The sequence below is a fragment of the Polyodon spathula genome, chromosome 6 (assembly GCF_017654505.1).
Source record: "Polyodon spathula isolate WHYD16114869_AA chromosome 6, ASM1765450v1, whole genome shotgun sequence".
Classification (NCBI taxonomy): domain Eukaryota; kingdom Metazoa; phylum Chordata; class Actinopteri; order Acipenseriformes; family Polyodontidae; genus Polyodon; species Polyodon spathula.
The window spans coordinates 58,813,513-58,841,030 of record NC_054539.1 but is presented as its reverse complement, the minus strand read 5'-3'; the positions used below and the strand labels follow the sequence as shown (position 1 = coordinate 58,841,030).

Genomic DNA, 27,518 nt, shown 5'->3' with positions numbered 1-27,518 from the left:
TAATCAACCAGCAATTTCATTTGAAGTGAAAAAATTAACCAGCAACATAAGCAAGGCAGTTATCAACACCACTGAATTACCTGTTCCTTTAAATATTTAGAGGTGGCCGCTGTAGAAAGTAACGCGCTTTCTGCAGTGTACATGGACATCCCCTTGCAATCAAACTGCTGTTTCTTCTGCACGCAGTATGAATGACTGGAGATGCAACCAATCAAACTGCAGTATGCATGTAAACGTGTGCAGCAAGAGAGTGTACAAGTGAGCGGGACTCTTCGCGAGAAAACTGGACCGGACCACATCAAATGATAAAAACTGCTCCGAAAGAAATCGGCAAAAAAATTCCCTTAAATATATATTTGTATATAATGAACAGTTACAGTGACTAACATTACAAATCAATATTTGTTTCGTCATTCATTTTCGTGGATAGTTGGGTAAAGGCCGGCTGCTTGACTGAAAACCTGTTGCCAGATTATCGCCAGATCAACACATTGAAGGGGCGTACATTTTTGAAAAAAATGTTTTAAAAGGTACAAATATAATAATGTGCCCACTTACATTTAAGATTGGCAGATAATCGACATGTTTTCATATTATTATTATTATTATTATTATTATTATTATTATTATTATTATTATTAAGCAATTTATTCTTAACATTATTGTGATCTTAGACTGTATATAAATTTGACAGTCGGGGTATTGAAACTTCGCGTAAACAGACATGTTCGCTTCTCGTTCTCATTGGTCAGTTTCCCTAGTTACGATTTAATTTGATCCAACATTGGTTTATGATTTTTTTTTTTTTTTTTTTTTTTTTTTTTTTTTTGGTCGGTCGTTAGTGCAGCGGAGCAGCGGGTAGTCCCGTATATTATTTAGTGGATGGTTCGGTACTATACATACTCAACGATGAAACGAAGAATCCAGTCTGTTCCGCAGTTCATTCAGAGGAAGCCAACTCTGGGTAAGAATGTTTAGTGATTGTCTTTCTTATAAATATTGTTTTTCTGCTGACAGTCCTGTGCAATGTGATGTTAAGCTGCGATACCTTTTCATAAATCAGTGTTTTTCTTGCGCAATGGCAACGCCTTCCCCCTCCCCCGATATAACGATTCATAGCTGTAGTACTTTTCATGTATTGTATTTGATGCCATGGGCTAGAAGAATTGGAGGTAATTCTATTTATAAATTCACTGTTTGGCAACAGCAGTTAAAAAAAAAAGTTATTTTTATTAGTTATTTTTCGTTTAGAAAAAAAACATCCAAAGATGTACTGTTTTAAATACGGTGGGTTTTTGTTGTTGTTGTTTGTTTGTTGTTTTTTTTGGTTTGGGGGTTTGTTTTGTTTTTTTTTTTTTACGTTTTTTCGGCAATCTTTAAAACAGCTTGTTCAGTGGTAATAAGTCACATGGTATTGAAGTAAACTGCAGCTATGTTCCAGCTTTAATTGACGTCGTGCAAGGTCGTAATTACACTGTCTCACCTCTGTAGCAGTTTGGAACTGGAGTATATTTACTTAAATTTAATGCAACATTGTCGTGTAACAGACAAAAACTACTAAGTCCCAGCAGGTCCAGCAGTGTCAGCACCAGTCTTACCAGTCCCAGCAGTAGCAGCACCAGTCTTACCAGTTCCAGTTGTAGCATCAGTGTCACCAGTCTCAGCATTAACTTCAGTAGCAGTGAACCAAACACATGTCTCAATGAAGGTATAAACCCATCTACTTATTCATATTTATAAGTTATATTCTTCTTGTCCTTTTAATATCACATATTTCTAACAGTGTGAATAGGGTAATTTTAGGTTGGTGTTGTTTTTGCTGGGAGATTTGTTTAAAAAAAAAATGTGTCATAAAATTTCAAACATCATCCAAGGTGGGTCACTGAATAAAGAGTTAGCGACTTATATTGGTTTGCATTAATAGTCTCCAGGCTTCTTGAACAGGGTATGGGGGGTAGACAAAAATTAGATTTTTGCCTCAGTAAAAATCTATTACTAGCTTCGCCCCTGCATTGTAGGCGTCCAATTTATTTTTGCAGAAATGGAATAGTTTGAGGTGGATTTCTCAAATATAAGCATGTTTACAATGTCATCTTAAAAGTAAAAACTAACTGAAGTACTGTGTTTCATCTTCTATTTCTGCTATTGTCATGAACATTATTCTTCTGTATTCATAATTAGTCTAGAGCTGGTGCTGCATTTTGAACGTGTGTAGAGGTGCTGTGTTATTGTATGCTTGTCTTGAAAAATAGTGCTCCCATGTTCATAATTACTGTTTGAGCTGCTGCTGCATGTATGGGGGGCTTTGTTAATTTAGTTTGTCCTCAGTTAATTTAGTTTGTCGTCTATTATAAGAACAAAAGAACATAAGAAAGTTTACAAACGAGAGGAGGCCATTCGGCCCATTGCTCGTTTGGTTGTTAGTACCTTATTGATCCCAGAATCTCATCAAGCAGCTTCTTGAAGAATCCCAGGGTGTCAGTTTCGACAACATTACTGGGGAGTTGATTCCAGACCCTCACAATTCTCTGTGTAAAAAAGTGCCTCCTATTTTCTATTCTGAATGCCCCTTTGTCTAATCTCCATTTGTGACCCCTGGTCCTTGTTTCTTTTTTCAGGCTGAAAAAGTCCCTTGGGTCGACACTGTCAATACCTTTTAGAATTTTGAATGCTTGAATTAGGTCGCCACGTAGTCTTCTTTGTTCAAGACTGAACAGATTCAATTCTTTTAGCCTGTCTGCATATGACATGCCTTTTAAGCCCGGAATAATTCTGGTCGCTCTTCTTTGCACTCTTTCTAGAGCAGCAATATCTTTTTTATAGCGAGGTGACCAGAACTGCACACAATATTCAAGATGAGGTCTTACTAGTGCATTGTACAGTTTTAACATTACTTCCCTTGATTTAAATTCAACACTTTTCACAATGTATCCGAGCATCTTGTTAGCCTTTTGTATAGCTTCCCCACATTGTCTAGATGAAGACATTTCTGAGTCAACAAAAACTCCTAGGTCTTTTTCATAGATTCCTTCTCCAATTTCAGTATCTCCCATATGATATTTATAATGTACATTTTTATTTCCTGCGTGCAGTACCTTACACTTTTCTCTATTAAATGTCATTTGCCATGTGTCTGCCCAGTTCTGAATCTTGTCTAGATCATTTTGAATGACCTTTGCTGCTGCAACAGTGTTTGCCACTCCTCCTATTTTTGTGTCATCTGCGAATTTAACAAGTTTGCTTACTATACCAGAATCTAAATCATTAATGTAGATTAGGAATAGCAGAGGACCTAATACTGATCCCTGTGGTACACCACTGGTTACCACACTCCATTCTGAGGTTTTTCCTCTAATCAGTACTTTCTGTTTTCTACATGTTAACCACTCCCTAATCCATGTACATGCGTTTCCTTGAATCCCAACTGCGTTCAGTTTGAGAATTAATCTTTTGTGCGGGACTTTGTCAAAAGCTTTCTGGAAATCTAAATAAACCATGTCATATGCTTTGCAATTATCCATTATCGATGTTGCATCCTCAAAAAAATCAAGCAAGTTAGTTAGACACGATCTCCCTTTCCTAAAATCATGTTGACTGTCTCCCAGGATACTGTTACCATATAGGTAATTTTCCATTTTGGATCTTATTATAGTTTCCATAAGTTTGCATATAATAGAAGTCAGGCTTACTGGTCTGTAGTTACCTGGTTCAGTTTTGTTTCCCTTTTTGTGGATCGGTATTACGTTTGCAATTTTCCAGTCTGTCAGTACCACCCCTGTGTCAAGAGACTGCTGCATGATCTTGGTTAGCGGTTTGTAAATTACTTCTTTCATTTCTTTGAGTACTACTGGGAGGATCTCGTCCGGCCCAGGGGATTTGTTTATTTTAAGAGCTCCTAGTCCCTTTAACACTTCTGCCTCAGTTATGCTAAAGTTATTTAAAACTGGATAGGAACTGGATGACATGTGGGGCATGTTGTCAGTATCTTCCTTTGTAAAAACTTGTGAAAAGTAATCATTTAATATATTTGCTATTTTTTTTTCTTCATCTACGATTTTGCCATTTGTATCTCTTAAACATTTAACCTCCTCTTTGAATGTTCTCTTGCTGTTGTAATATTGGAAAAACATTTTGGAATTGGTTTTAGCTCCCTTAGCAATGTTCATTTCTATTTCTCTCTTGGCCTTTCTAACTTCCTTTTTGACTTGCGTTTGCAGTTCCGTGTACTCTTTCTGCGTACTTTCTTTTTGGTCCTTTTTTAATGCTCTGTAAAGTGCCTTTTTTCGCTGAATATTTTTTTAAATTGATCTATTAAACCATTTTGGCAATTTAGTTTTACATTTAGATTTGTCTACTTTAGGGATGTAATTGTTTTGCGCCTCTAATACTACATTTTTGAAGAACAACCATCCTTCTTCTGTGGGTGTTTTCTCTATTTTACTCCAATCTACTTCTGTTAGTCTCTGTTTCATACCTTCATAGTTTGCTTTTCTAAAATTGTAAACCTTAGCTTTAGTCTTTACTTTTGGGGTTTTAAAAAACACTTCAAATGAGACCATGTTGTGGTCTGAGTTTGCCAGTGGTTCTCTGACCTCTGTTTTAGTTATTCTGTCTTCGTTATTTGAAAAGACTAAATCAAGGCATGCCTCCCCTCTAGTTGGTGCCTTGACAAATTGTGTTAGGAAGCAGTCATTTGTCATTTCCACCATTTCAATTTCATCCTTCGTGCTACCCACCGGGTTTTCCCATTTTATATGGGGGAAGTTGAAATCCCCTATTAGTATGGCTTCTCCTTTGCTACACGCATTTCTAATGTCATTGTATAACAGATTATTTTGCTCACCGTCTGAATCTGGCGGTCTATAGCATGCTCCTATTATTATGCCCTTTGAATTTTTGTCCGTTATTCTGACCCATATTAATTCGGTTTTATTTTCTTTGTCCAGATTTAACACCTGGGCTTCAAGACTGTTTCTTATGTATAGCGCTACCCCTCCTCCTCTTCTGTCCTGCCTGTCTTTCCTATACAGTGTATACCCACAAATTTTATATTTGTCCCCATCACTCTCAGACAACCAAGTTTCTGTAACACCTATCACATCATAGTTACTTGTTAGTGCAGTAGCTTCAAGTTCTAGAATTTTGTTTCTGATACTTCTAGCATTAGATAAATACATTTAATGGTTGTCTTACCTGAGTTGTTGTTCTTGTTTTGACCTGCTCGAGGATCTTTTCTCCAAGTAGACTGGTTCCCTTGTTATTTAAGTGCAGTCCGTCCCGTATATACAGATAGTCCTCGTTGTAGAATGTGGTCCAATGATCAAGATAGTTGAAGCCTTCCTGTGTGCACCACCATCTTCAGCCGTGTGTTTTGATTAATTATTTCCAGCTGTCCATATGGTCCTTTGCAAGGTGCCAGTAGTATACCAGAAAATACCACAGTTTTGGTTTTCTCTTTTAATTTCCTTCCTAGCGCTCTGAATTTGTTTTGCAGGGATTTTGGTCTGTATCTTCCAATGTTTTTTGTACCGATGTGGACGACTGCACATTGATTATAGTTTATAGTTTGTTAGCATACACTTGCCTATTGCTTTTCTCATACATATTCTTTTCATTTCATAGTTAATGCGTGTGCGTCATGACATAAGTAATAAAAACATTTGTATTTATTGATTCATATCGTGATTGGCCTTGGCATATTGTGTCTGGTGGTCAACTCTGTCTAACTTAGAGAACACTTTGCTTGCTTTCTGAAGGGTGTTCTCTTAGCCGGAGACAACTGTATTGACAAATTAGTTTTTTTCCCGAGGTGCACTCTACAAGGATGGAAATAAGACTCTCCTTGCATAGGAGTTTGAACCATTTCATTTTTATGAGCTACAGACATTTGCTTTTTTCTGCTACATCAGTACAATGTGTACAAGCCTGCAGCTCATACACCCTGAAATGGCTCAAACTGCAATGACCGTCTTCTTTCTTGCAGTGTTATTTCAATTAACCAGATTTATTCTGGCACCTGGCATTATAAAGCATGTGTGTTGAAATAGCTCTAAGCACTGTAATACAGTAGGGTAAAATGTACTGTTGTGTACTGCACTTTCCAGACAGTATAACAAAGACAGATTGGCTTGTTATTTGTTGAGCTATGTTTTGGTGTTTTGTCTAATGAACGCATGTTGAGTCTATATTGCTTTCCTCTAATATTGCAATGTAACTCTCATTCTGTTATTTATTGACTGCATAGGAATAAGTTCACATACTTAGCTACACACCTGCAGCCCCGCCCCCGCCGCTCTACAGGTGAAACAGTAAAAGGTATCATGGATTGCACCCCCTCCCTCCCCCACTCTCGATTTTGTACTTTCAAAAGTTGTCAGGTATGCAGTTACTTATTCAATTTTAGTTACATTTGTGCATATAGCGAATAAGAAGCCAACTTCAGCATCGTCGCATTAACACTTTTTTTACCTTTTTCTTTTAGTTTGTCATTTTAATTTAGTAATTTTTCAAAATAGCCTATATTTTGACACATTTGGGGCTACCCTGGAGAATAATTCAAATTAGTCTTACTTTGACATGAAGGGATGGTCGGACCTTCTTCACATCAGTTTGAGGCAAAGTGAATTGTGTGCATTGCAATGGGATTGTCAGAATAACTAATGAACCAAACTAGCGGATAGAGACCCGCCGTGTTTTCCGCAGCTTTAGACAATACTGAATCGGTGGGAAAAACGGGTTCAGTAAAAGCCGGTCGAAACAATGCAATCCTCCAGCGGATCTCCTTGGAAAATAACTCCCATTGTCGTTACTCAGCCACCCCAAACTAAAATCTCTTTGTAGGTGCATATAATTTCCGAGTAATGAACTCATTTGTTTGCAGTGCAATGCTGATTAAGGAATTTTGTAGAAAAAAAGTTTTATTTTAACCGAGTTGGAAGTAACCTTTTGCTTTGAAGGACCAACTCTTTACTGTGAAATTCTTTAGAGGTCTTTTGTAATCCACATTCAATCAATTATGAGAACATAATTTGAGGTAGAAGGAGGAGATATTTTAAGCACTCCCTCTTGGGATAAAGCCACTCTTGGATTACCTATAATTGCAAAGTTTCTCTTGAACAGGGAGAAATCCAAATGTAGCTAATATTCGAAATGAAAACAGGGCAAGGGATTTTGTTTTCATTCAAAGTGCTAAGGGAGATGAAATGATTGAATTGTAGAATTAGGGCTGCATATTGTTCATTAATTGCTGTTGCAAAGCTATGTTGCAGCATCATCTAGTGGTCGGATTTAAGGGTTCTAAACTAGTCCACTAAATCAGTTCACGGAACCAGGGAAATATGAATTACAAAAGCTATTTGAATATGAAAGACATTCATAATGCCTCTACCTGATTCTAGAACCAGGAGACAGGGATGATGGCCAAACAACTAGGATCCTCAATACAATCTTATTACCAGGTAAAGAAAAATCATTGAGGCTCAATATAGTCAATATTAATACTGGTGTGTAATATGCCTAAAACCATCAGTATGAGTTATCCTTATGCACACATACACACACACACGCACAGACATAGACATAGGAGTCTATTTTAATGATCTGAACAGTGGTAGATCTAAATATAGCTGTTCTGTTTACTACTGTATATTAAGCTCACTGGGGGTTTCTTAACAAGGTAACTTTTTTTTTTTTTTTTTTTTACAAAAGGAAGACCCTGATCTTGTCACTGTTGTAAATATAGCCAAATATCTTTGAATAATGCATTACAATCTTTTTAGATGTAGTATTAGTTGATGGGATAGTCAGATCTATTACCACATTGCAACTTCAATAGATTTTGTAGTGAAGGAAAATTCCAGGTAGACAACGTGACTTTCAAAATTAATGACATGATAAGGAGAACTCAATCATGAATAAATTAAACATACGCACACACACACACACACACACACACACACACACACACACACACACACACACACACACACACACACACACACACATATGTTACATATCCATGTGGCTCAACAAATATATTCCCAGTGGCATGGACAACTATTTACTGCAGTGCTGAAACACAGGAAACTGTGGAAACACACAAAAAGTACTGGATATGTACTACCCCTCACAACACATTTAGATTTGTTTCATTTGGAAAGGTAGACAAATTAAAAATGTGTTAAATGCAGTATAAAATCTAAGTAACTGTAAATGTAGGTTTTGCAATTGGAAACCCAGAATTACAATCATTAATAGACAACTTTCTCGTCACCCCATACCCACACAGTAAACAAGGTGTAACTCTGGCTGTAGATAATCTAAATAATATATATAAAGACAGCTTTAAAATCGAAATTAAAAATAAATAGGAACACTGAACTGAAAAAATTGAAAGAAGACAATTGGTTTGACAAAGATTATAAGAATTTAAGAAAACAACTTCAACAATTATCAAATAAAAAACATAGACAACCAAGATCTACGCCTTAGTTACGGTGAGACATTAAATAATTACAAACACACTCACAAAAAAAAAAAAAAAAAAAAAAAAAAAAAACACCAATAAACATCGGAGAGAAATCGAGGAGTCCATTAACTCAAATAGATTCTGGAAAAATTGGAACAAACTGAATAAATCAAAACCTGACAAATTGTCTATTCAAAATAGAAACACATGGAAAGAACATTTTGAAAAACTATGCAAAACAATACCACAAAATGAACAAGTAGTAGACCAAAAAAGTATTTATGAAAAACTAAAACAAATTGAATTGTCAATTAAAGACAGTCAGAACCCCCTAGACTGCCCCATCACTGAGCAGGAGCTAAAGGAGAAGCTGCAGGCCCTCCAGAACAGAGAAGCCAGCGGGGCAGACAACAACTCCAATGAGATGCTGAAACACAGCCGCCCGACGCCCCAGGAGGCCCTGCTCAAACTCCTCAATATCATTCTAAAGGTGGGTTATTTCCCTGACATCTGGAATCCAAGGATTAATTACACCCATATATAAAAGTGGAGACAAATTCAGCGCCAGTAACCACCGGGGCATCTGTGTGAGCAGTAATCTGGGGACGGTTTTCTGCGTTAACGACCAGTTACTGGCCTTCCTTACCGAACACAGTGTCCTGAGTAAAAGTCACATTGGATTCCTACCAAAACGCCGGACATCGACCATATTTACACCCTCCACACCCTAATAGACAAACATGTAAACCAAAATAAAAAGAAAATATTTGCTTGTTTTATAGATTTTAAAAAAGCTTTTGACTCAATTTGGCATGAAGGGTTATTTTACAAACTTATCCAAAGCGGTATAGTGAGTAAAGAATATGACATCATCAAATCTGTTTATACAGAAAATGAATGCAGGGTTAAGATTGGCAATAAAAGAACACAATTTTTCACACGTGCGTGGAGTGAGGCAGGGCTGCAGTCTGAACCCAACACTGTTCAACATCTACATCAATGGATTGGCACAGTGTTGGAGCAGTCTGCAGCCCCTGGCCTCTCTCTACATGACACTGAAATTAAATTCCTGATTTATGCAGATGACCTGGTCCTGTTGTCGCCCACAGAGCAGGGGCTGCAGCAGAGCCTGGCACTGCTAGAGCAGTACTCTCAGACCTGGGCCCTGGCAGTAAACATGAAGTCATGATATTCCAGAAGAAAGCCAGATCTCAGGGAAATAAGTACCACTTCACTCTGGGCAAAAACACTTTAGAACACCGCACACACTACACCTATCTAGGCCTAGAAATCTGTGCCTCAGGGAGATTCAAACTGGCAGTGAATGCACTAAAAGAAAAAGCACGCAGGGCATTTTATGCTATTAAGAGAAAATTTCATATAATTAAAGATCCCAATTAAAATTTGGCCAATTTTTTTGAGTGTATGGCAGTGAAGTGTGGGGTCTGCTCACAAAGCAGGATTTTACAAAATGGGACAAAAACCCAACAGAAGCCCATACAGAGTTTTGCAAAAGTATCCTGCAAATACAAAGGAAAACTCCAAACAGTGCATGCAGGGCTGAATTAGGCCAATACCCACTATTGATTAATATCTAAAAAAGAGCAATTAAATTTTGACTCCATGTAAAAAATAGTAACATAAAATCTCACCACCATAAAGCCCTGTAATACCAAGAGCAGAGCCCAGAGAAGAGTCCCCTCAGCCAGCTGGTCCTGAAGCTTACTGCCCTAACCCACACTAACACCAACCAGCTTCAGGACAGCACCACTAACACATGCAAGCAACATGGCTGCCCAGAGAGGACAGGCTGTATGATCACTGTGCTCAATCAGGTCAAGGTCAATCAGTGCACTAAATATAAGAATATAAGGGAAGCCTTTTCCCCAAAAATATAACTTCTCTGCACAGAATTCCCAGACTTGCCAGACCCAGAAAAACTCCCCATCCTCCTCGGAGAACAGACAAGCTGTATAGAAGTGGCAGCCCATCACACAAGTGCCTGTCACAGCCTCGGTGGAAAAGAATAATAAATGTTATATATATATATATATATATATATATATATATATATATATATATATATATATATATATATATATATACACTTTTACAACGACAACCACTGTAAGAATAGATTGATAACAAATCACTGCTTTCTTGTTTCCTTTCACTCTATGCATCAGTGTCATTAAGAAATGTCACAGAAGAGATGTGGTGTTTCTTACATTCACTAAGGGAAAAGTTGCAGGGGACAGGTTACTTATTACACTTGTGTACTGCATGTACATGGAGATTAGACATCACTTGAGTGCACTAAGGCCACGGGGGGCTTCTGAATTCTGAAGATTTGATAATTAAACAGAAAAGGGAAATCTAAACAACAGCATGAGATGACTTATGTTTCATGCCTATATCAGGTATTAAAGGTGGGGTCCTAATGCCTGCTTCACAGGGTAAGGTCATCTACAGTATGGTGTCAAAATAAATTTACCTCATTAGAGACAGACTGATAATAAAATCTTGTATATTACCAGTAAATATTTGTAATTTAGTGGTTTTAGATTTAACAGAGAGCTGAACGGCATCTTGGTCAAACACATCTGTTTTTTAGATTTACATTAGGGATTTGAAAGGGATAATCAATACAACACCATCTGTGGAGATGCTCTGTTTCACTGTTGCTCAGATATTTACTCTCACCTCAAACAAAGCAAACTCAGGAAACAAAAGCTCTTCAAAGTTGCTCAGATCCTTTTGCTATGCCTCTGTTCTTGCATCACTCTATCTTGTCTTGTATTTTATTTATGAATGTATTTAAACATAACATTTTTAATTTGCTGGGGAAACTTTCAGTACTTAAAATGCCTTTTTTTCTCAAAGGTTTATACTATATATGAATGTATTTTAAAACACAAAAATCAGCATGTGAACTAAACAAGAAATAATCTAAATACCATAAGAACCACTGTGGGGGACTTATAATTCACTATAACTTTACTATGTTATGTTATGTTTTAATACGTCTTTAATATTATTTATTTATTTATTTGGCAGGTGCCCTTTTTTATAACCCAAAGGCTCTAAAAGTTGATGTTGACATATTCCAAAGAACTTGCTTAATTAATTGTGACTGATAAATGGCTTCTGTAAGTACAGTAGTTGACATCTATTTCCAGGGCCAGCACTAGCTGTGCCATGTCAGTAATAGGGTGACTAAAATGTGAAAATGTTTTTATGATACGGTAGTTTTCAAGCCAGCAGCTGACAAAGACGGCAGGATCATGTCAATAAAGTTCCATAGGGCTTAACCCACATCGATGTTGTTGTCTAAACAATGATGAACTACCTCCAAAAGAAATAGAAAAATGTTTTTTTTTTTTTTTTTTTGCTTATTTTTTTTTTCTACAGGGTTTTAACCCATTAACAGCTCCGGTTGTATGCACAGAACCCAACTGGCATTGATACTTACAGGAGGACAGTCAATTCACATTAATGAATTTTAAGGGACCAGCAACACATTTTGAGAAGGAGATGTGATGCCACTAATTAATATTATCATGAGTAGCCTATACGCCAAATGTATACAGTTCACAGTTTATTTAAGTTAGTCAGTGCTGCAGTGCTAAATTGTGCACAATTACAAACCGCCTGCACATTAATAGAATAGGTGTGTTTCCTATTCCTGCACAGATGTTCAGAATAAGCTAGAGGGGTTAGTGCCACATGTGTGCAGTCTACTGCTCACAATATGTTGGGGAAACCAGAAATGTCATAGAAATTTGTTTTCAAGACTTATAAGTACACCATCCTTTTAGGGAAAAATAGGTATTTAGGTGTATTGCATTGAGCACAACTGGCAACGCACAAATAAAAACAGACTGGGAAATGCCAGCAACAATTGCAGCTGTTTAAAACATGCTTTCAAAAGTTCTTGACAAACTGATGCAATTTTAAGTGTCACAATTGCCGGCAGCTTTAGTACATCTCATTATAATATTCTAGAACCCTCATTTGCACTATCTCCAGCCCATTTTTGCAAGTTTATGCAGGAACACCCAGAATTACATATTCATCTAAAGGCGCTCCCTAAAAAGACACTAACAGCATTGTGCATGTTTAGTGCATTTTACCCTAGACTTCCGACTATTGCGACAGGCGCAACACTTTAGTACATCTACCTCTAAATGTTACTAAGTTTTGCTGATGTGTATGGTATATTATTTAACTACCATTGCTAATCATGACATAACTGAAACATGAATAACAGAATATTTATTCAAGACTATTAGTTTAATTAGTACAATGTGCCAAAAAATTAGATTCTGTTAGCCATGTGTAAGTTGTATTTAATCTTTTTTTATTTATATCAGGAATTTGTATTTAAAGTTTCTGTTCACTACTGAGCTTTGCAGAGAACTTTGTATTCTACGCAATTAAAAATATATAAAACTGAATTTATACTGTTCCACTGAATATTTTTTGAGCTTCCTTTACTTGTACAGTTGTCACAGTTAGGCTTTGCAGTGACATCACACCAGGAAGTAGACGGACACAGTACTAGGGTGAGTGAAGCCCTGTTGTGCGAATTTATTGTAAATAAATAAAACAAACAAATAAAAAGGCTGAACAAACAAAACACTCAAAACAAAATGGCACGGTGGCCAAACAGACAGACAGACACGAAACAAAACAAGTATCGTGCTGGTGTTAAGGCCAGCACGAATAACAATTGTTATAGTATTTATCTAGTTCTCTTTACCTTATGTACTGCCTCTGAACAACCCACCCTAAAGTGAATGATTCATGCCTCTTTGTATGCAACCAATTATTGCTAACCAATCATTCAACTGAGTCCCGGCACAGTCTGCACATGAATTACTTTGTGGACACACTGTCACAGAGACGGCCGGAGTGGGTGGCGTCAGACCAGAGCCAGGAAATAAACATCAAGAGAGAGGTGGAGTTTGGTGGAGCTGAGTGAATGGTCTCGCTCAGCATTTAATAAATAAACAGAACAAAAAATAAAAAGGTTGTAACAAAAACAGCACATGGCCCATGTAGCCAAAATAAACAGACAAACAAAACGGACTAACACTTACACAAACAGTGGACTAACAGACAAACAAGGTGAGTGAAAACAATGGTCATATAAATTACTTTGTTTCGTTTTCTCGTTCTTAATTCTCTCCTCTCCACACCCGTTCTCCACTCACCGAACACACAACCCCGAGAATGAAAACATGCTGCTTTTATGCAGCTGTACCGAGACTCAACTGCTAATCAGTCATTCAATTGGAGTCTCAGTACAACCGCATGTGAATTAATAAAGTGCAATTCCCTGTGCTCACATATTATTGCTTTTTACTTGCATGTGACGTGCTGTGCAATCCTCGTGCCTAAATACAAATATACATTTTAAACACTTGTTACACAGACCCCTTTATATCCCATGTACCAATGACTATACACCAGCATTAACACATAACATATAACAGAAAATACACTCGGGCAGGCACTTTGCCACACACACCCATGCCCAAATACAAATATACATTTTAAATCACTTGTGCTACATAACTCAAACCATACCCCATGCACCAGTACATACATACAAACAATAACACACCACATAAAACGTAAAATATGCACAGGGGCATAGGTATTCCGCCACAAGCTTCCTGTACATGTTTCGGTAAATAACATTGTGTATTTGGCTTTGTTACATTAAGAATAGGCTTGATGGCACCAACCCAACATCAGGGTATACTTAAGCTTTCATTCCCGGAAGTATAGATGTGTTAAGACTTGATATGCTTTTTTCGATATATATATATATATATATATATTATATATATATATATATATATATATATACGTTATATAACACCCAATGTACGGTGACAAGACTTCTTAACGGGGGGTTATGACGGGGGGAATAACTGGTTACTCCACCTTTAGCAGCAATAACTGCAGCCAAACGCTTCCTGTAGTTATTGATCAGTCTCTTACAGCGCCGTTGAGGAATTTTGGCCCACTCTTTCATGCAGAACTACTTCAACTCGTGACATTTGTGGGTTTTTGAGCATAAACTGCTCGTTTCAGGTCCTGCCACAACATCTCAATGGGGTTTAGGCCTGGATTTTGACTAGGCCATTCCAAAACTTAAAATTGTTTGTTCTTCAACCATTCTGATGTAGACTTGCTTGTTTGTTTCGGATCATTGTCTTGTTGCATGACCCAGCTGCGCTTCAGCTTCAGCTCACAGAAGAATGGCCTGACATTCTCCTGCAGAATTCTCTGATAAAGAGCAGAATTCATGGTTCCTTCAATGATGGCAAGTCATCCAGGTCCTGATGCAGCAAAGCATCCCCAAATCATGACACTACCACCGCCATGCTTGACCGTTGGTATGAGGTTCTTACTGTAGAATGCAGTGTTTGGTCATGTTGGTCAAAAAGTTCCACTTTTGACTCATCTATCCATAGAACATTGTTCAAGAACTCTTAACGATTATCCAGGTGCTTTTTGGCACACTTGAGACGAGCATTCACTTTCTTCTTAGTGAGCAGTAGTTTCCGCCTTGCTACTCTACCATGAATCCCATTTTTGCCCAGTGTCTTTCTGATGATGGACCTTAGCCGAGGTGAGAGGCCTGTAGATCCCTGGATGTCTTGCTCTTGGAGAGATTTTGCAGTATTGCCCCTCCTGGGAAGATTCACTGCTGTCCCAAACTTTTTTCATTTGGACAATATGGCTCTGACCGTAGTTTGATGGAGCCCCAGAGCCTTAGAAATGGCTCTGCAACCCTTTCTAAACTGATAGGCTTCAACAACTTTTTTCCAGAGGTCTTCAGGAATTTCTTTTGATCGTCGCATTATGTGCCTCTAGAACCTGTGTGCTGACAATTTCACTCTGATGATAAGGTTCAAAGTTAGTCAGATTTATACTGGGCAGGGCTGGCCCAAATCAGACCTGATTGTTAACCAAAGTATTCAAACAACTGACCCTAATCACCCCCTTTAATTGGGTTGAGTTAACTAAGGGGGCAATAACTTTTTCACTCCTGAAGATTGCATGTTTGATTACCTTGTACACCAAACAAATGAAAGAAGCACCAAACTTTGGTGTCATTTTTTCTTTCAGACTCCCTCTATATACTACTAAAACCCACAAAAAGATTTGACCAAATTCAATGTGAAAAAAGTGCAAAAATGCAGAAAATTAGACAGGGGCAAATACTTTTTCACAGCACTATAAAAAAATGTGTGTGTGTGTCTATATATATATATATATATATATATATATATATATATATATATATATATATATAATATATATATATATATATACAGTGGCTTGCGAAAGTATTGACCCCCCTTGGCATTTTTCCTATTTTGTTGCCTTACAACCTGGAATTAAAATGGATTTTTATTTGGATTTCATGTAATGGACATACACAAAATAGTCCAAATTGGTGAAGTGAAATGAAAAAAATAACTTGTTTAAAAAAATTTTTAAAAATAAATAACGGAAAAGTGGTGCATGCATATGTATTCACCCCCTTTGCTATTAAGCCTCTAAATAAGATCTGGTGCAACCAATTACCTTCAGAAGTTACATATTTAGTTAAATAAAGTCCACCTGTGTGCAATCTAAGTGTCACATGATCTCAGTATATATACACCTGTTCTGAAAGGCCCCAGAGTCTGCAACACCACTAAGCAAGGGGCATCATCAAGCAAGCGGCACCATGAATACCAAGAAGCTCTCCAAACAGGTCAGGGACAAAATTGTGGAGAAGTACAGATCAGGATTGGGTTATAAAAAAATATCTGAAACTTTGAACATCCCATGGAGCACCATTAAAGCCATTATTAAAAAATGGAAAGAATATGGCACCACAACAAACCTGGCAAGAGAGGGCCGCCCACCAAAACTCACGGACCAGGCAAGGAGGGCATTAATCAGAGAGGCAACAAAGAGACCAAAGATAACCCTGAAGGAGCTGCAAAGCTCCACATCGGAGATTGGAGTATCTGTCCATAGGACCACTTTAAGCCGTACACTCCACAGAGCTGGGCTTTACGAAGAGTGGCCAGAAAAAAGCCATTGCTTAAAGAAAAAAATAAGCAAACATGTTTGGTGTTCGCCAAAAGGCATGTGGGAGACTCCCCAAACATATGGAAGAAGGTACTCTGGTCAGATGAGACTAAAATTGAGCTTTTTGGCCATCAAGGAAAACGCTATGTCTGGCACAAACCCAACACCTCTCATCACCCCGAGAACACCATCCCCACAGTGAAGCATGGTGGTGGCAGCATCATGCTGTGGGATGTTTTTCATCGGCAGGGACTGGGAAACTGGTCAGAATTGAAGGAAAGATGGGTGGCGCTAAATGACAATGACCCTAAGCATACTGCTAAAGCAACACTTGAGTGGTTTAAGGGGAAACATTTAAATGTCTTGGAATGGCCTAGTCAAAGCCCAGACCTCAATCCAATTGAGAATCTGTGGTATGACTTAAAGATTGCTGTACACCAGCGGAACCCATCCAACTTGAAGGAGCTGGAGCAGTTTTGCTTTGAAGAATGGGCAAAAATCCCAGTGGCTAGGTGTGCCAAGCTTATAGATACATACCCCAAGAGACTTGCAGCTGTAATTGCTGCAAAAGGTGGCTCTACAAAGTATTGACTTTGGGGGGGTGAATACTTATGCACGCTCAAGTTTTCTGTTTTTCTGTCTTATTTCTTGTTTGTTTCACAATAAAAAATATTTTGCATCTTCAGAGTGGTAGGCATGTTGTGTAAATCAAATGATACAAACCCCCAAAAAATCTATTTTAACTCCAGGTTGTAAGGCAACAAAATAGGAGAAATGCCAAGGGGGGTCAATACTTTCGCAAGCCACTGTGTATATATATATATATATATATATATATATATATATATATATATATATATATATATAATATATATATATATATAATATTATTACTGTTAAATTCAAAAAAAGCATATCAAGAGGACAGCAAGTAGCAAGCTGAGAACATTCTTTAAAATACAGCAAATTCCCTGGAAGCAACAGGGCAGCCAAATCAAAAACAAACCAGGCCTAGGCTATGTGCAGCCAGAGGCAGTATCAGCAGGAGTTTTGAAGTAGTAGATTATAAAGAGTTTCAGAAGCCGTGTCAAAGCAACCTAGCCAGAATGTAACTACAACAACAGTCAGAAGTAGTCTTCGTGGGACGTAAAAAAAAAAAAAAGAGTGGATCAATGAAAAGTAGTGGGCAGAACATAAGCAAATAATTTCAGACAACTCTGAGATGTCAGTAGTAGGAACAGGTAGGCTTGTTTTTTTGAGAAGAATGATTGAGCTTCCTGGTTTTTTTGAGAAGAACGATTGAGCTTCCTGGTTTAAGTGCACTGCTGATATCCCTGTAGTTGGGTCATCTTCTTTACCAGTATGTGCCACTGTATCTGTTTTTTCAATAATGAATTCTTTGTAACTGTTGTAACAAATACACTCAATTGTAGTATATTTTCACTTTGTTTCCACTCCACTGTTAGGTCCACAGTAACCACAAGACTGTCTGTTTGATTAAATAGGGCGGTGCCTGTACTTTTATTGGACAATCCAGAGCCCTAGTCAGTAATCAATATAGGGTTCAAACACAGTTCAGGGTCTCTTAAACAATCCAGGTTAATCTGCCAGAAGGGTGGTCAAAACAGTCCAAGTTATACAGTTTTTTTTTTAAGTCTTCCTTTTCTTTTTAGTTTATAGATCAGTATCTCTTACCAGCACTCTCACTCTGTCCCTCACACACCTTGTGCTCCCTTTTCGTGCTGTGACCCAGCCCTTTTATAGCTGGATGATTACGTCTGATTCTGAGCAGGTGAGGCTACTACACTATGGGTGCCTTGCATTGTGAGAATTCTAGTGTGCTGTGGCAGCCATTTTGTGAATTGTAGTCCTTTCCCTCCTGCCATTTTGTGATGGTAGAAAGTGCTGTAAACACCTCAGCCCAGATGTATTTACGATCTATAACCACACCCTTTGATTTATCACACAGAGTACACATTACCTGACCTGTCCCTCTATAATCAATACTTGTAGGTCTCAAGTGCACCAAACCAGTTGATCTGACTGTCAGCTCATTGAATAAAATAGTATCATTCCATTCGTATGGACCAGTAGGGTTCTCCTACCTAATGCAGTAAAGCATTATACATGATTCATATTGATGATCATTAGTGTCGGTAACTCAATGTGAACAGTTTCAATTATAGAACAAAGCTTACAATTCATAGCAACTGTAAATCCACCCCGACTTCTCTCAGAATTCCCACTTCCATTTTAAATTATGATTCCCAGTATAAAATAAAAAAATACCACATTTGTAATGTGTCCAGTTCATGAGCTGATTTATGATTTAAGTCCATTCTTAAAAGATACCAATGATTCAGCACAAAAGATGTGGCTTGGTAACCCAATCAAGCCTTGGAGGCAGATCAGTTCTGTCTCGCCACCGTGAAAGCCATCATCCATGAGCCAGTAGGCAACCCTGTACGCTCTTCTCAATTTCATGTTTTCCATTCTCTGTCACGCTGTTCTCCCTGGGGAAAGCATCGATGCTTCCAAACTTAGAGGCCTATCGCTTCGGTCTCACCTTCAAGAGGGTAGCTCTCCCTGAGCCAGGGGGAAACCTCGCTAACAACTTGCTTTCATCTGTGCCAGTGTCCCTCCTTGGCAACTTCTTTGCATGTTAATTTCCTTCTCTTTCATCATTCCTCTCCCTGCGTGAATCTGCCTTGTAAGTCTGGTTGCATTGACCTCTCTAAGCATAGGCATTCCTTGTAAGCTGAGGTGACTTCTAGTTTTCTTAAATGTATCTGCTATCCTCTTAATTTCCCCTTGGGGGACTCGCATCTTCCACACACCCATCATGAAAAGTTTAGCAAACTTAAAACTTTGATATAAGCTTATCAAAGGAAGCCACATCTATTTCTCTGAAACTTCTTGTGCTTTAATTGTATCATTAATCTTGCTGCATGAGTGTTCTTTTTATTTATTTTTGGTACTAAAAAAAAGCTAATTGTCTTCTGCACATAAACTTGTACGATTGGAGCCATGAAAGGTTCTGTACTGTAGAAATACTAATTTGTGGAATAGAAACACATCAATATCTCTGAAACAAGTATTGTGTAATATATTTACTGAGATAAAACAATACAATTTTACCTCAGTAAATATATTGAGCTATGTGTGGCAGGGAATAGGATGAAAATGTCGAAAGCAATTCAGTTACTTAAAGGGTGCAATTCTCTATTTTCAATCAAGTATAAAAGCTCCTAAGCCACTTCAAGCCTATTAATTTGGTTCTCAATTGTTTTATCGACGAGAGTGAGTAAGCAATATATAACATTGTCTTTGTTTCTAAAAGTTGGAGTTTGTGTACAGTTATGTGGCAACTGTCTACAGTTTTTTTGGGGTGAAAAGTGCAAAGTAATCTATTACTGATTATTTTCTTTTAAAAAGTAATATATTATGTACTGATTACTCATAGATCACTTGCCAATCTCTTTCAAATTTACACAAAATAATTTGGATTTGTTGTCTGGTGATGCACTTATGACAGTATTGACAACTTCTACAGTGCCTCCATCAGTCATTACCTTAGTTTTCTTAGAGCTTTATCCTCTGCCACAATGTGACAATATGTAATAGTGTTAACTCCAATAGTATTTAAAAAAATATATAATTTTAAATAGGAGGCATACATTTGAGAAACCCAGGTCAATGAATTGTCCCATTTTAGTACAAGCTACCTATCACCCAACCCTGGGAGATGACTCTCCCACCAGCGAGCAGAACCCAATTGGAAATAAATAATGGGAATATCTATTTTGTGTATAATTTGTGAACTTCATGTAAAATTTGGCATTTTGTAATGCAGAGTGTAGAATTATTTAGAACACTTCACATATAAAATGTTGATTTAGGATTATAAAAAAATCGTAAAAATCGGACAGCACGGATTAAAAAAGTAAACTAGAGTTGCCAGGAACTTTACGGCTTCCGGTACCAGTAACAGTATCAAACACTTTAGCAAACAGAGAAGAATGCCATTATTACATAGTAACCATGACCCTATCTGCACTGTCTCAGGAGTTATAAGCCAGTTTTACATTTGATCTTTAGGAGAAGTCAAAGGTCACGGACAGTGACATTTTTTTATACAGCATACATGGGTTACTATATGTGTTCCATAGTAACCACGGTCATAGCTATGCTTTATAAGGAGTTATTAGCCAGTTTTTTAGGTTGATGAGGTCATCCAACTTGGCCGACATGTTTTTTATTGTAGCAGCTTCCCTTGACCAGATCTTAAAGACAACCATACTAGAATCATGTGTGCCAATTTTTGGTTCAATCGGACTAGCAGTTTGAGAGAAGATCTTTTTAGTTTGTGATTATGACATCTGTACCATGTGATTATGATGTCATGCAGCATGGCTGCCATATCACACAACTCTATCAGCTTCTTACAAACACCAGTTAATCTTGGACTATCCCTCAACAAGTTTACCAACTTTCAGCACTCTGCAATAAGTGGTTTTCAAAAGACACATTTTTATATTTAGGCAAAATGTTTTGTTTTTTTTTCAATCCAGTATGGTGGCCAAACCATGTGACCTACAACATATGTTCAATTAACATTTACCAACTTCCCATAAGCATCTACCATCCTACCGAATTTCGTCAGTTTGAGCAAGTTTTTGTTGAAATAATAATAATAATAATAATAATAATAATAATAATAATAATAATAATAATAATAATAAGAGTTGCCAGCAACTTTACTGCTTCCAGTACCAGTACCAGTACCAGTACCAAACACTTTAGCAAATAGTGCAGAATACCAGTACCAAACACTTTACCAAATAGTACAGAATGCATACATGGGTTACTATATGTGTCCCATAGTAACCATAACCCTATCTGCACTCTCTCATGAGTTATAAGCCAGTTTTACATTTGACCTTTAGGAGAGGACTCTGCAATAAGAGGTTTTCAAAAGACAAATTTTTACATTTTGGCAAAATGTTGTTTTTTTTCAATCCAAGATGGTGGGCAAACCATGTGACCTATGACATTTGTTCATTTAACATTTACCAACTCCCTATAAGCATCTACCATCCTACCAAATTTCGTCAGTTTTCAAGCAGCTTTTGGCAGAAAGAAGAAGAATCATCGTCATCATCATCATCATCGTCATCATCATCATCATCATTCCAGCAATAATAGGCTTCCCAGCCCTATGGGCCTGGAATAAACCAAAGTATTTTTATTTAAAAACACAATATTAAAAAAAAAAAAACCTAAATTGTACAAAATTTATATTTATTTTTATTTTTTTAGAAAAGAACAAGCGCAAACAAAAAAAAAAAGTATTTACATTTAAGTACAATTCACCTAAAGAAGGTGCTATACTCAGCTCCAAAAGTGAGGTTATTACTGAGCTTCAAACTATCCCCAGGTCTAAACAAGGCAGCCTCAACTCAACCAACCTGCCAGTATATATATCTGTGCAGGCAGACAGGCAGACCCCTCCCCTAGACTGAACCAACTACATAGGTGGTTATGGAAAAATAAACCAAACATTTTATAATCATCAATAAATAATAAATATATTGAATAAATCAAACATAACCATTCAGTGCCTAAGTAAACATTAGCAAGCACATGCATTAAAAACTCTAGCTTTAAACAAGAAGAGGGATACCCCCTCTCTACATTCTCAATGGTACTGCCCTGACTACATGAAGTCAGTACCCAGGGAAGTTATTATAAGACTTCCTATAACAAAATGGAGGACCTCACCTCACCTAACCTCACCATACCACACCCCACTCCAGGGAGGCCAAACCATTCATATAAACAAGTGCATAATAGAAAATAAAAAGGTTTCTTTTTAAAAGGTTATATTAGTATTAGTTACTGCTTTGCATTGTCTTGAAAGTGTGCACCCTTCCAATACAACTACATGTACAGAACATGTACTTACTTTGTTTTATTTTTCAGGACCTTCCCAGCCGGAGCCTACACAACAGGTAATACATTATATGAACAATTAAAAGAAAATCGTTTCAGTCCATTGCAGGATTCATAATGTGAGGGCCTAACCTGTAAATAAATATGTTTAAAATGCCATTTGTGTTAGGAGTTGTTAGTTATTATATACGTATACCATGTGTGTAACACTTCATTATATATTTCTTAAGCTTTTAAAATTATGATAGAACTCCTGGCCTAACCCAATACACAATTTTGTTTATAAATGAAGTCTACATGATTAGAAGTAGCCACCGAACACTTAGAGTATTACAAGAAAATTTGATATGCACACAAACGTGTGAAGGGGAAAGTACATAGTGTGGGGCGAGTCTGACAACATTACAAATACGTTTATGCAAAATCAATCTCAATCACATTCCTAGTGGATCTGTGTGTCATTGTACACATGTTCTTTGTTCTTATGTGGATTAAACACAGGTGTTAAAAGCCAAGGACGCATTGTGAATCCGCAATCACCTAAGAAAACTTTATTGTAATATTTAATATACTGTTTTCTGTACCAAGATTTTAGTTGTAAAATTCAAATAATATCTACAGTAGTATGTCTTCTGAATTCAAATAGGATACTGATAATTTTTTGGTAGTAGCATTACACTGGGTGCAAATGGCAGTATATCATTTTAGCAATACAATAAACGTACCATAAGGTTACAAATGGTTAAAACAACAAGTGAATAAATCTCATTCATAACCACAAGCATAGAAAAGGCTAAAATATTTTCATAACTACAAATATTGAATTATCTAGGTAGTCTGTAAGAAATTTACTCTGATCATATACACCCTCTGTATCATCGGCATCGCAGCCACTGTCTGTTCAATTTCTGTTTCAAGGCGAGTTATATATTCTTTCTTAAAACCCTCTTGTTCCAAGTGCAAATTAACTCCCGATAAATTATGACAATTAACACTGATTTGCTTTTAAATTCCCACGCAAACAAAATAAATAGTCGCAAGAAGCACTGCTCCTTAAGATATTAACATTATTTCACAAATCAACATAATTTCTGAAATCACATTAGCATGATCATTTAATAATGAAATAGGCATAACAACCACTTGAGAATGCTGCAGTCAATGTTACATACCAATTTCTTGATTAACACTGGAGTTATCATATACAACCTTTTGAAAATCCTGCCCTTACCTTCAAAATAAATATTTATGACATTAGTTAAACAATTGGACAATTAATAAATTGACCAGTGGCATGTTAAATGAAACACCAAAAAGTGCATCTTGAAGTTAAGTTTAACATAAATGTTAAAAACAGCATTATTATAAACATTTATAGCAATGTGTTAACATGTCATTCTAACATTGCTATACAGTTATTTTAGTTATATGTTTTAGTGCCAGTACCATGAAGTAAATTCAGATATGAAATGCCAACATTAAATTCTCTAAAGCAAGACTTCTTGTACCATGCAAGCAGAAAAAAAGGAATGTGAAGCAAGTTGAGTGGCATTTAGAAAAATGATCAATACTAAGCAAAGCTGTTGTATTACCGCAGAGTTTACAACATCAAGATTTATTTTGGCTTGAGGCAAAATTGAGATTAAAGGAGCAAAGCTGTTATGAGGGGGTAGCCTCATAAAACACCAGGCTATTATTGCATACTTTAATGCTGAACTTAGAATTCAAGACATCAATTTCATTCTGTTACGCTCCTCATTCATTTGGAATTTAGATAAAGTTTGTCACCTCAACATTGCTAGTCATGATCTTACAAAACACAGATGTTTCTATAACATAAGAGGTAGGGGGCTCTGGGCATATGAGAAAGAAAAATAGAGCTCACTTCAATCTAACACGCTTTTTTCAATAAATCCAAACATATTCAATATTCAAAGAAAAATTCAGTGCCATATACGCGTTAATACAAATACAATCTAACCACATGAAAATATTTTAATACTACTGACATAATCAAGTGCTAACAAGTGTCCACATCTAGTCGTTAAGACAGGAAGTGATGTACGCGACCTGCGACAATTAAGCTTTTTAACGAGAAATGTGTTCATTAACAACCTCATCGACTCAATTTCAAAGCATAACGGATTGATTTTATAAACAAATTTAGTTTAAAAATCACTTGCTACTAAAGATGTCGTTGCTATACCACGAGTTCAATATAGTAACACTGGTTTTTCAAAATTCCCCCCAGTATGTGTAGACATAAGTGATTTTATGTATCGCAATTTCTTTTTTTAATTGATATTCTTCACTTTATACTTGCATTTCTTCCAGTTGTCTAATGTTGATACCTTAAGTTGCTGTTGAAATATAAGCATAACCTAACCTTTTTGGATCAGGGGAAGCACTGAGACATGAAGAGCCTTGACAGAGACACTTTACAAGAAAAGTAATAATTAAAACATTCGAGCTGTCACAATAGCTTAACAGTGTTCTAACCAGTGGGGACTCTACATCCACAGACCAAATAAGAAGCTTCAGTGGAAATTGTATAAAATATCATTGCACAAAACCAATTTGTGTTTTATGGAAAATAAATGTACCATAAGTTCTATGATCAGGTAATTGGTAAAGAGAAAAAAACAATTGGTGTTCACTTAACAATCCAATTCATATTCAAATATAAATAGGTTTGTCCTTATTCCATGGAATAAATGTAAGCTCAGCGGAAGCTTATTTGGTATTGTTATTGATCTTTTAAAAGAATACCGCTTGTTAATGCTTATTTATTATATTTCCACATCACTGGAATTTCAACCAGTCATATCAAGGGCTTTATAAAAGGCGTTTGATTACCATATTCTTACATTTTATTTAATTCTTTGAAAAGCATTAAACAGCTGTTTCACTGCCCCTTAGTTTTAACTTCTGGTTTTAATTAATGTTAATCAAAGACATGCCATTCTCCTACATAATACACTCAGGAATGCTTTGTTTTTGTTCCATTTGAAGTAATTTAGCTTATTTATAAATTTTTTTACACTAAAAACATGGAACTAATTTATACTGTCAACATATAAAAGCATATTAGAGTCCTTGTATGGTCACCTAATTCTAATCTAAATAATTGAAAATAATATCTTTGTAAGCTTTATCTACTGACAATGCAGTTACTTGACAAAATCAAGGGGCACCATTACCTAGCTTAAAGAGAAACAATATAAATAATCTAAGACTGCTTTGTAAACACTGGGGTACCAGACAACAATATATATTTCACTGGGCTCCGCTGTATTCTCTTTTAACGAATTCATTATCAGGTAGATGAAAATATGGAGCCATTCACGCCATTACATCACACAAAAATTATGTTTAGTTTTTATGCTGCGTGCCTCATTTGTATAGTCTGCTGCATCTGCTTCAAGGTCAAAGACCTCATGAAATTGGCATTGCAGATTTCAAACTGTATGGTGGCAGTCTGTGTTGGACTCATGATGTACTTTTGCTGTGTTCATTCTTGTCGTCTTTCGTTTTTTGATTGAGGGGGGCTTTTTTCATTAGTAGACTTAATAAATATTTCATTTTTCATGGAGAGTAATGCACGGTCCATTTACTGAACCAAAGAATCAGTGCCATGGGTTTAAAATGCGTTACGTGGCAGGTTGGAGTTCAGTATTCGGTTCTTGTTATGCAGTATAAATATCCATACATTATATGTAATGACCACTACAACAGCTCTTGATAGGTGTGCTTTGTCATATTGGGAATAGTTAACTAGTGTTCTCAACAAAGCCATACTAGCAGTCATCAACTACTTTGCCATTTTTTCGACTAGTTTGACATAAAGCACAGTGTCATATTTTCAGTCATTTGCATTGGAATACTGAATAATTGGTTCTCTATCACTAAAAGGACAAGAGAGTGGAGAGGCATTAAAATCACTGTTTTAATTACATACTTTAATGAGAATGGTCAATGTATACATGAATCCAAGAGTGACATTTAACTGTTTTTTAAATATATGTCCTGTCTCATGATACAACACGTATTTCAAAATGATAACTGGTGAATTTTCAGCTTGACTAATTTGCTCAGTTCCCTTTTAAGAAATGTTCTTCATTCATAGAATAAGCATGTTTTGTGAACTTTGGTTTAAATCAAATCAAGATCTGTTTCCTGTTATTACCATTACTCTTACTGAGGTATGTAATAGAAACGGATAACTCAAGTCATACCTATTGATTTCATTCATTCACTTTTTTTTTTTTCCAGGGCTCTTCAGTGAAGCTTGGAAAGCACAGAACACAGTATAGTCCACCCAACCCTCGTTATATCGCCCCTCGCTATACTGCGGATTCTGATATATCGCGGTCCTGGAGTTGGCTCCCCATTTTTACTGTCTGACTGAGCATGCCTTAGCTGCAGTATACATAGACACTTAGAATTACTGTTTGTTTTATTTCGTAGTGCACATCACAAACAGCAATATACAAAACAATTAAAAACAAAGCATTAATATTATACTGTTATCATATACACACTTATTGCACAATAACACAAAGCAAATTAAATATCTACTTGCTGAAGCGGTTTTTATTTTAGCCAATGAGGTGTTCATTTGTGGCAGCAATGCACTAGCAAAAGTCACAAGGCAGTGACTTCAGCTCCCTAGCAACAAGCTCCTATATCGGAAATTGATTCTTTCAATGCAGCAGGTTTGTGCATTTGAGAAATGAAATTAATTGGAGACTGAAGTTAATTAGAAGCAATTGACCTCCACAGTACGAATTAAAACAGTGTGCTGCTTTTTATACGGAAAAATGAGAAAAAGCAGGTCGCTTAGGGGATTTATACTGGATCCTGATGCCCGATAAAACGAGGGAGGGGTTGTACAGTATTTGTTAGCCTATTTGTTTTTCTTTGGGTCTCTTGCTATATCTCAGTCCTCCATATGTAGAGGATTTATACTGGACCCTGACACCCGTGATATATCGAG

The 27,518-nt window shown here is 36.7% G+C and overlaps 1 long non-coding RNA gene across 1 annotated transcript; it reads left to right on the top strand.

The window, feature by feature from the left end:
• The first annotated feature begins 280 nt into the window (after positions 1-280).
• LOC121316577 lies at positions 281-26,902 on the top strand. The gene is made up of 4 exons (XR_005950420.1): positions 281-530; positions 843-964; positions 22,553-22,581; positions 26,795-26,902. It is a non-coding gene; the product is annotated as an uncharacterized LOC121316577 (long non-coding RNA).
• Positions 26,903-27,518: the final 616 nt, after the last annotated feature.